General features: G+C 39.4%; 1 pseudogene; it reads right to left on the bottom strand.

The window, feature by feature from the left end:
* Positions 1-4,887, bottom strand: part of LOC102485865 (eukaryotic translation initiation factor 4E type 2 pseudogene) — a 19,874-nt pseudogene extending 14,987 nt beyond the window's left edge.
* Between the last annotated feature and the right edge of the window lie 3,936 nt (positions 4,888-8,823).

The following is an 8,823-nucleotide window of genomic DNA, read 5'->3' as shown; positions in this document are numbered from 1 at the left end:
AGTATGTTCATTCTACTCACTGAGGTTTATGCCTAAAGTCAGACATGGGTTCTTGTGTATGTATGTATCAGTTGTGCTTGCTATTACAAATATTTAGACAAACTAAGTTCATTGGCAAATCAATTAAATGGGGGAAAGGCGTAGAAAGCAATCATGGATACCAGAGACAATGGGAGGAGGGTGGGACATGGCAGAGGGTTAGGGATAGGGAATCAAGGATGGCAAAAAAAAAACAAAATGTACAAGACATAAGAAATGGAAAATTGTTTGTTGATAACATGTATGTTGATGTGCTTGATTGAGCCAACAGACAGTGTATTTTGGATGGAAAATTCATTTTGTATACTGTAATGATGTATAGTGTATTAATGTTAAAAAAAAGAAAAATTAATAAAAAAATTTTAAAAAAGAACATTAAAAAAAAAAAGTAAATCAGCACTGATCCATGAAGGGCTTGCAGCAAGGGTCCCAGATTTGTCTAGAAAGCAGGTTACAAGTACTATTCTAAATGTTCACACCTGTTGCATCATTTACATTCTTTCCACTCGCTATCATGTCAGTGAACTCCAGGAGTACTTTTTTTTTTTTTTGCAACTTGTGTAACATTTTCTGTTTTTCAGGTTTTACTGATCAGGGTTGTGAGCCAGTCAAAATAATGTTTGTGATCCCGACTACTATTGATTTTGCCCTTGGAGCAAACAGAATAAAGCAACAAGATGGAGGGAAAAAAAAAAAAAAAATATATATATATATCTTCTGAGCTCAAAACAAATCTTAAATACTGATCTCAAAAACAACTCCAGGGACCAGATAGTGGTGTAGCAGCAATGTAACACTGAGAGGCTGACTTACAGGGGAAGGCTCCGGAGAACATACTGAACATGCTGAGTATGCGCATGCCTATCTAGGGCTGGGTGAGGCTGGGGGTAGATCACAGCATGATGACCCTGTTGGGGGAAGACTTCTCTGTATATGCCTCTCCTGCTCATAGAATAAAACAATGAACTTTAAAAAAAGGCTAGAAAAAACTTATTGACAATATTTAAGAAAAACTAAATGAGATGATATTATGGACTGAATTGTGTCCTCCCAATATTGATATGATGAAACTTTAACTAACAATAAATTTAAGATAGGTCCTTTGTGGGCCAGCAGATGACATAATGGTTATGTCGTTTGACTCCCACGTAGTTGACTGTGGTTTGAGTCCCAGACCCAGAGGCCTAAAACTCGCACAGGGCAGGGACAGCAGGTGGTATAGTGGTTAAAGGTGCTGGATTCCCACATGGCTGACCACGGTTCACATCCTGAACCTGGTAGCTTACTTTTTCACTTCCCCTCTCTCTGTCTGGCAGATCAAACTGGAAAATAATAATAAGTAAAATTAAATAATTATTAAAACAAACAAACAAACAACAACAACAACAAAAAACTCACACAGGGCATGTGTGCTCGAGATCCTGAGAGGAGAATGGAGAAGGGATTGTGACATGGCCATCCCCCCAGAAGATGATTTCTTGCTTTCTGTCTGTCTGTCTGTCTGTCTCTCTCCCTCTCTCTCTCTCTCTTTGTCTTTCTGGTGAGTGCATGTGCCCTATAGCAAAAATCTCTTTAAAAAAAAAAGATAGGTCCTTTAAAGAAGTGTTTTAAAATGAGGTCACTAGTGTGGGCTCTAATCCAATCGGACTGGTGTTCTTATAAAAAGAGAAAATTTGCATACACTACAGATGAGGCCACAGTAGAAATGCCAAGTGAGAACAGAGGGAAAGGGCAGCCGTCTGCAAGACAAGGACAGAAGTCTTAGGAAAAACTAGACCTGCTGACACTGTGATCTTGGACTAAACCTCTAGAACTATGAGAAAATAAATGTAAGTTTCCCAAGTCTGTGGTAACTTGTTACGACAGCTCCAGCAAATTAACACAGATGATGCCCCCATGAACTCTGCAATAGAAGCTGATGAGAAAAACCATGAACAATGTAATACCTGATGAATGGTGAATTTGTGCCTCTGTGGAAGAAGCTAGGCAAAGTAACAGGGTACCGGATATTATCTGAAAACAGAAGAATCCTGTAAGACTCTTGCTGAAAAGCATGGAACAGCAGCTGGAAAAGGAGAGTCTTTGCCCAAACCAATGGGGAAAGGAGACCAAGTTGTTCATAAAGGTAAATGTAAAGGGGCTGGTGAAATCTTGTCTGTGCAAACTCAAATTAGACAGCCCAAATCTCTTTTCAGGATGAGGTCCCTCTCTGAGGAGAAAATGCGGACAATGGGATAATTAAAAAGTACAAGGAAAGCAGTTAAAACAAAGTTCAGATAAAAGTGAGAAGAGGGCCAGTCCTATAGTGCAGTGGTTGGGTGATGTGCATAGGGAAACAATCCTGCATGGCCAAGAACTGTTGGAATCCTGACCTGGTAGCTTGAATACCATGCTGAACACTTGTACACGTGTGCCCGGGATCCTGATGGGATGAAAAACTGGAGGTAAAAGGATTGTGGTATGACCAGGCTTCACTTGGGTTTTTTTTTTTTTTTTCTCTCTCTCTCTATCTCTATCTCTTGTGCAAACATGTGGCATCTGACCAAAAAAAAAAAAAAGTGGGAGAGAAATAGAAAGCAAGGAAGTCTTAGAAAGCCAGCTGCTATGTGTGTATATGTGTGTGTGTGTGTGAGAAGCCTACATCATTCCTGGTGGAGGCATTATCAATTACTTCTTGATCCAATGGAATCTCCACAAATAATTATTTTCAAGGGCAATGAGAAACATGTGGTCAAAGAAACTAAGCCTACAATGAAACTAGGTACTGTGAGAGAGAGCCAGCAGAAACCTAAGACAGTAGCAGTAGAACTTCATTTAAGGGGCCAGCAGGTGGTGTGGTTGGACTCCATCATGGCCGACCATGTTTTGAGTACCATATCTGGCAGCATGCTTTCTCACTTTCTCTCTCTCTCTCTCTCTCTGGTGAATGCACATGCCCTATAGCAAATTAAATAATAATACTAATGATGATAAATAAAATTAAATAATTCTTTTTAAAAAAAGAAAGAACTCCATTTGAATTATAGACACCAGTTACCAAAGAGCTTTGCTTATGCTTCACTTTCCTCCCTTAAATATGTGTCGAGAACTAAAAAAATCATATGGTTTTTGAAAACAGCCAAATAGAACATTTATACAAGGGAACTTCAAACAGTTCATGGAAAAATAGAATTAAAGTACAAGTGTGTTTTGGTGCTAAAAAAAAAAAAAAAATTCATGCAACGGCTTGGCATGGTAGTCAGGGTGCTGGACTCTCACATGGCCAATCATGGTTTGTGTCCCAGGCTTGGTGGCTTGCTTTCTCATCTTCCCTTTCTCTCTCTCTGATGAGTGCATGTTCCCTGTCGCAAATTGAAAAATAATAATAATGATAAATAAAAATTAAATAATTTTTTAAAAAATTTATGGGTAGTTTTTTCAAAATAGGCATTTTCCACAAACATTTTTGAGGATCCTTCATATGTGAAAATTACAATAATCAAAATTAATATTTAGTGCATAGGTTGGGCACAAAACTGTACACAACAGGAAAAACAACTTTTTCATCTCCTTTTTTTAAAAAAAATTACCAGAGTATGTGTGCTTGTGCGAGAGAAAGAGGGAGAGAGAGAAAGCACCCCCAACAGAGTGTGGTCATGACACAATCCTTGTCCCGACATTTCTCCACCCTATCAGGATTTAAGGCGCACACACAGACACACACACACACACACACACACACATAGAGCCTGTTTCCCAAGCTGACTGGGCCAGAACTTGAACCACAGTTGACCATGTGGGATCTGGTCAATAACAACTATGCTACTGGCCAGTCCATAAAAAGACAATATCTTTTTTTTTTTTTTTTTGAGAGGTTTTTGCTATAGGGCGTGTGTGCTAGCCAGAAAGACAGAAAGCGAGAAATCACCCCCTAGGGGAGATGGCCACGCCACAATCCCTTCTCCTCCATTCTCCTCTTGGGATCTTGGGCACACATGCACACGCACCCAGCGTGAGTTTAAGCCACCAGGTCTGGGACTTGAACCACAATCAACTACATGGGAATCCAGTGACATAGCCATTACACCAAGTGCTGGTCCCAAAAAGACAGTATCTTAACTGGAAGATAAAAAGAGTTTGAAATATACGTAGGATAGAGCAAGAAGATCTAGCATACTTTTAGTCAAGTTCCAAGGAAACATCAATATTAGAAGAAACAATAGTAAGCTGGCCCCTTAGCACAGTAGTTAAGCAGTGACGAAACATGGTGCATAGGAAGCTGGATCCCACTGTGTTCGAATCCTGGCCCTGGCAGCTTATAAAACATTCTGGATACATGTGTATGTACATGATAGGATCAAGAAGGGATGGAGAAATGGAGGGAAAAAAGATTGCAACATTGAGTAGACCCCATTTGGGGGTGGAGAGTGCTTTCTGTCTCTTTCACCAAACAAGTGCCCTCTGGTAATTAAAGCATAAAAAGGGCTGGCAAGTGGAATGGCGGATAAAGTGCTGGACCAAATGTGGTCCACATGGCCAAATGCGGTTCAAGTTCCGGGCCTGGTGGTTTGCTCTCTCTCTCATCAAATTAAAAAATAAATAATAATAACAAACACAATGAAATAAAATAATTTTTTAAAAAATATAGAAGAGGAAAAAATAGCTGAACAATGTCCAAAGATGAGAAAAGCTCCTAAATCATGGATTCAAGGAATCTACAGAAAATCAAAGCACTAAGAAAATTAGCAAAAGAAATGTAAGTTACCTTCCAAGTAGACATTAAATCAACAGGTGACTTCTCCCTGCAGCAATCACAGTCAGAATGAAATACCAGCTTCAGTGTACTGAAATAAAATAATGTCCAATGTAGCAGTCTGTAACCAGACATAGAAAAAAATTATATCAGATAGATGTATTGGGCTGGAAAAAGGAATAGAAAGTGATATAAGAATTAAGGGAGTAGGTCCAGCTTCATGGCACAGTGGAAATGTGCTGCTAAAGAGAAGCTTGATCCTATACAACTGTGGTTCGAATCCCTGACCCAGCTAGCCTGAAGCACACCAAGCATGTGTGTGAATACCAAAGATCTAACAGGTTGAAAGACTTTAGCAAGGGGATTGTGGCAGGATCAGATCCTGTAGAGGGTTCTCATCTCTTTTTCACTCTCACACTCTTGTGTATGCACACACACCCTCAATCATAAAGAAAGAAAAAGGAATTACAGGGCCAGCAGATGATGTGGTAGTTAAGGCGTTGGATTCCTACATGGCTAACCATGGTTCAAGTCCTGTATCTGGCAGCATAAAATTACAACAAATGGAGACCAGCAGATGGTGTAGCAGTTGAGTCACTGGACTCCTAATATGGCCAACCATGGTTTGAGTCCTGGACCTAGTGGTTTGAGGATCATGCTGGATGCATGTGTGTGTGTGCAAAGGATCCCAGGAGGAAAGTAGAGAAGGGATTGTGGTGTGGCTGCCCCCCGGGTGATGATTTCTCACTTTCCCTCTCACTATCTCTGTCTCTCTCTCTCTCTCTCTCTCTCTGGTGAGCACACGCACCATAGGGCAGAAACCTCTTTTTAAAAAAATAAAAATCACAACAAGTTAATAAATAAATTTAGAAATAAAAAAATTATGGGAGCAAACATAAATAATAATTATAAAATAGTAATGTCTATAGGGTTAAATAAGATAATAAAAATATAAGAGAACAATAATAACTGGGTGGATAAATATAGCTAAAGTACTCTATGTGCTTTATAGTCATGAAATTGAGTAAAGATGTGCAGTGTTTCAGACCTTGACAGGAAGTGGCATGCATGGTATTTCCTAAGCAGTCCTTAAAACAAAAAAACTAGTATGTGAAATTTCCAAACTACTAGAGATAGTCAAATGATAATTATTAAAAATCCTGTAAAAAGAGGAAAAACAAAAAAAGAATAGACTAGATAAACAGAAAAACATGGTAGATTTAAAAACAAATATATTATTAATCATATTGAATAAAATAGATCTAATACTCTACTTAAAAGACAAAGGGGGGGGGTCGGCAGATAGCATGGTGGTTAAGGTGCTGGACTCTCACATGGCTGACCACAGTTCAAGTCCTGGACCTGGTTACTTGCTTTCTCACTTTCCCTCTCTCTCTCTGTCTGGTCAAATTTTAAAAAAAGAAAAAAATAAGATGATAAATAAATAAAATTAATCATTCTTAAAAAAAAAAAAAGACAAAAAGGGGCCAGCAGGTGGCATGGTAGTGAGGGTGCTGGATTTCCATGTGGCTGACTGTGGTTCAAATCCTGGTCCTGCATGCTGAAAATCATGCTGAGTGCATATGTGTGTTTGCCCAAAATTCCAAGAGGAGAAGGGACTGTGAATATGGCTATCCCCGCCCCCCGGGGGGGTGGGTAGTGATTTCTCACTTCCTCTCTCCCTGTCTCTCTCAGTGCATGCACCCTGTGGCTAAAACCTAAAAAAAAATACAAAGATTGTAAAATTGAATTAAATATTCAACTATATTAAGTTTACAAAATGTATTAGCTTAAAGACACAAAAAAATTAAAATTAAAGATGGCAAATAGCATGTCATACAAACAATAAACAACAAAGTTCATGTATCTATTCTACAGCAGACATCATAAACTTTAAAACAAGATGCATTATTAGAGATGCCTTGCTTAAAGATCTTTTTTTTTTCTTTTTGCTATAGGGTGTGTGCGCTCGTCAGACAGACAGAGACAGACAGAGAGACAGAAAGCAAGAAATCACCCCCCAGAGGGGATTGCCATGCTGCAATCCCTTCTCCTCCATTCTCCTTTCAGAATCTTGGGCATGCACGCACACGCGCCCGGCGTGAGTTTTAAGTCACTGGGTCTGGGACTTGAACCACAGTTGACTACATGGGAGTCCAGTGACATAGCCATTATACTAACTGCTATTCCCCCTTGCTTAAAGATCTTGTAATGACCTACTCTGAGGTAGTTACCAAACAAAGGTGGTAGGTTTTCTCATGCTACATCTGTTATCTCTAGACCATTTGCTGAATGACCTACCATAAAGTTAAACCTCTATATTAAAAACATTGCTAGATGTCTAAAGATAATGTACAGAATTCATGAAGCAAAGTTTTCACCGTTGGATGCAATTCCAACAAAATGGAAAATGAGACTATAACCTGGCTATTTGGTGTTCCTTGTGACCAGGGGCAACAGACCAAAGGTTAGGATGACAGAAGCTAGAAGAAATAGTGTTTTCTGGATTGATTAATCCTGGTTCTAAAGGAATAAATTAGTTTGAAATTTCTGAATACAATGTCCAAAGATTCCTGCAGGTTAACTCCTATCACTATCTTTCCAAGTAGTAAGTTAATAAAAAATTATAGTAACTAGGGCCAGCCTGTGGCATGTGTTTAAAGAAATCAGATCCTACATAATTAACCTCATGGTTTGAGTCCTGGACCTAATGGCTTAAGAGACATACTGAGCACATGTACATGTGTGACCAAAATCCCAAAAGAAGGGAAAGATGGAGAAGGGTTAGTGGCATGACCATTCCCTACGGAGTGAGGAAGGAGGCTTTCTCACTTTACTCCTCTCTCTTTTTTTACTTAATTTTATTTATTCATTCATTTATTTTAATTTGACCAGAGAGAGACACAGAGAGAGAGATGGAAAGCAAGACAGCAAGCCACCAGGTCTGGGAATCGAACTGTGGCTGGCTATGTGGGAGTGTCCAGCACCCTAACCACGACACCACCTGCAGGTCCCAGTCCTCTCTCTTTTTAAAAATTATAGTAACTAACAGATTCAGATCCTTTACCTATAAAATTCCTCAATCTGCTAAGCTATCATTTATAGAAAGACTGAAACATCTATCATACACACACACACACATATATACATATATATGTATCTATACATATATATATATATCATTTAGCATATACAAATAATATATAATTATATGTTATTATTACATTTCTTTTTTACTTCACCTTTCCTTTGTGTAGATTTTTTTTTTTTGGGGGGGGGAGAGGTTTTTGCTATAGGGTGCATGTGCTTGCCAGAAAGACAGAGAGAGTCAGAGAAATAGAAAGTGAGAAATCACCCCCCAGGGGGGGATGGCCACGCCGCAATCCCTTCTCCTCCATTCTCCTCTCGGGATCTTGGGCATGCACGCACATGTGCCTGCCATGAGTTTAAGCCACCGGGTCCGGGACTTGAACCGCGGTCCACTACATGGGAATCCAGCAACATAGCCATTATGCTAACTGTTGGTCCCTCTTTTGTGTAGATTGAGCTATGACTTAGATTAAAGTTACAGAATGTCTACACAGGATTCTGACAGAAAGGAGGTTCAAAACTCATCCTACACATTTGCAGATAAAGGATGAAAGACTATATTATTTTAGGTGTGAGGTTTTACTTTTCAGTTATGGGAAGAATTATGTATATTGAATAGGATGCCAACTATGAACACTGGTCATTCTTTTGGATATTCAGTATCCATGTCCCCTTGCCATGATGGATAACATCAATTCTTAAGAAGCAGAGGCTGAATCTCACTAATACCCTGAAAATGCATTCCACTTCCCTATCAGCTAATGCATTGTGAGGAAGCCTGTACACCACTACTCAAATGCATCCAGGTCAGAACAACAAGACAATGATACAAATAAACAGGGACTGTGGAAATTCCATCTGGATGGTAGGTGACCCAGAACACAGGTAACAGTGGTAGGAAAACCCAGGGTCTGGCCACTCGCGGTATCAGTAGTATAAACTGGAGATTCTGCACAGAAGTA

This window comes from Tupaia chinensis, unplaced genomic scaffold, assembly GCF_000334495.1.
Source record: "Tupaia chinensis unplaced genomic scaffold, TupChi_1.0 Scaffold143654_1, whole genome shotgun sequence".
NCBI lineage: Eukaryota > Metazoa > Chordata > Mammalia > Scandentia > Tupaiidae > Tupaia > Tupaia belangeri.
This window is presented reverse-complemented; position numbering and strand designations above follow the sequence as displayed.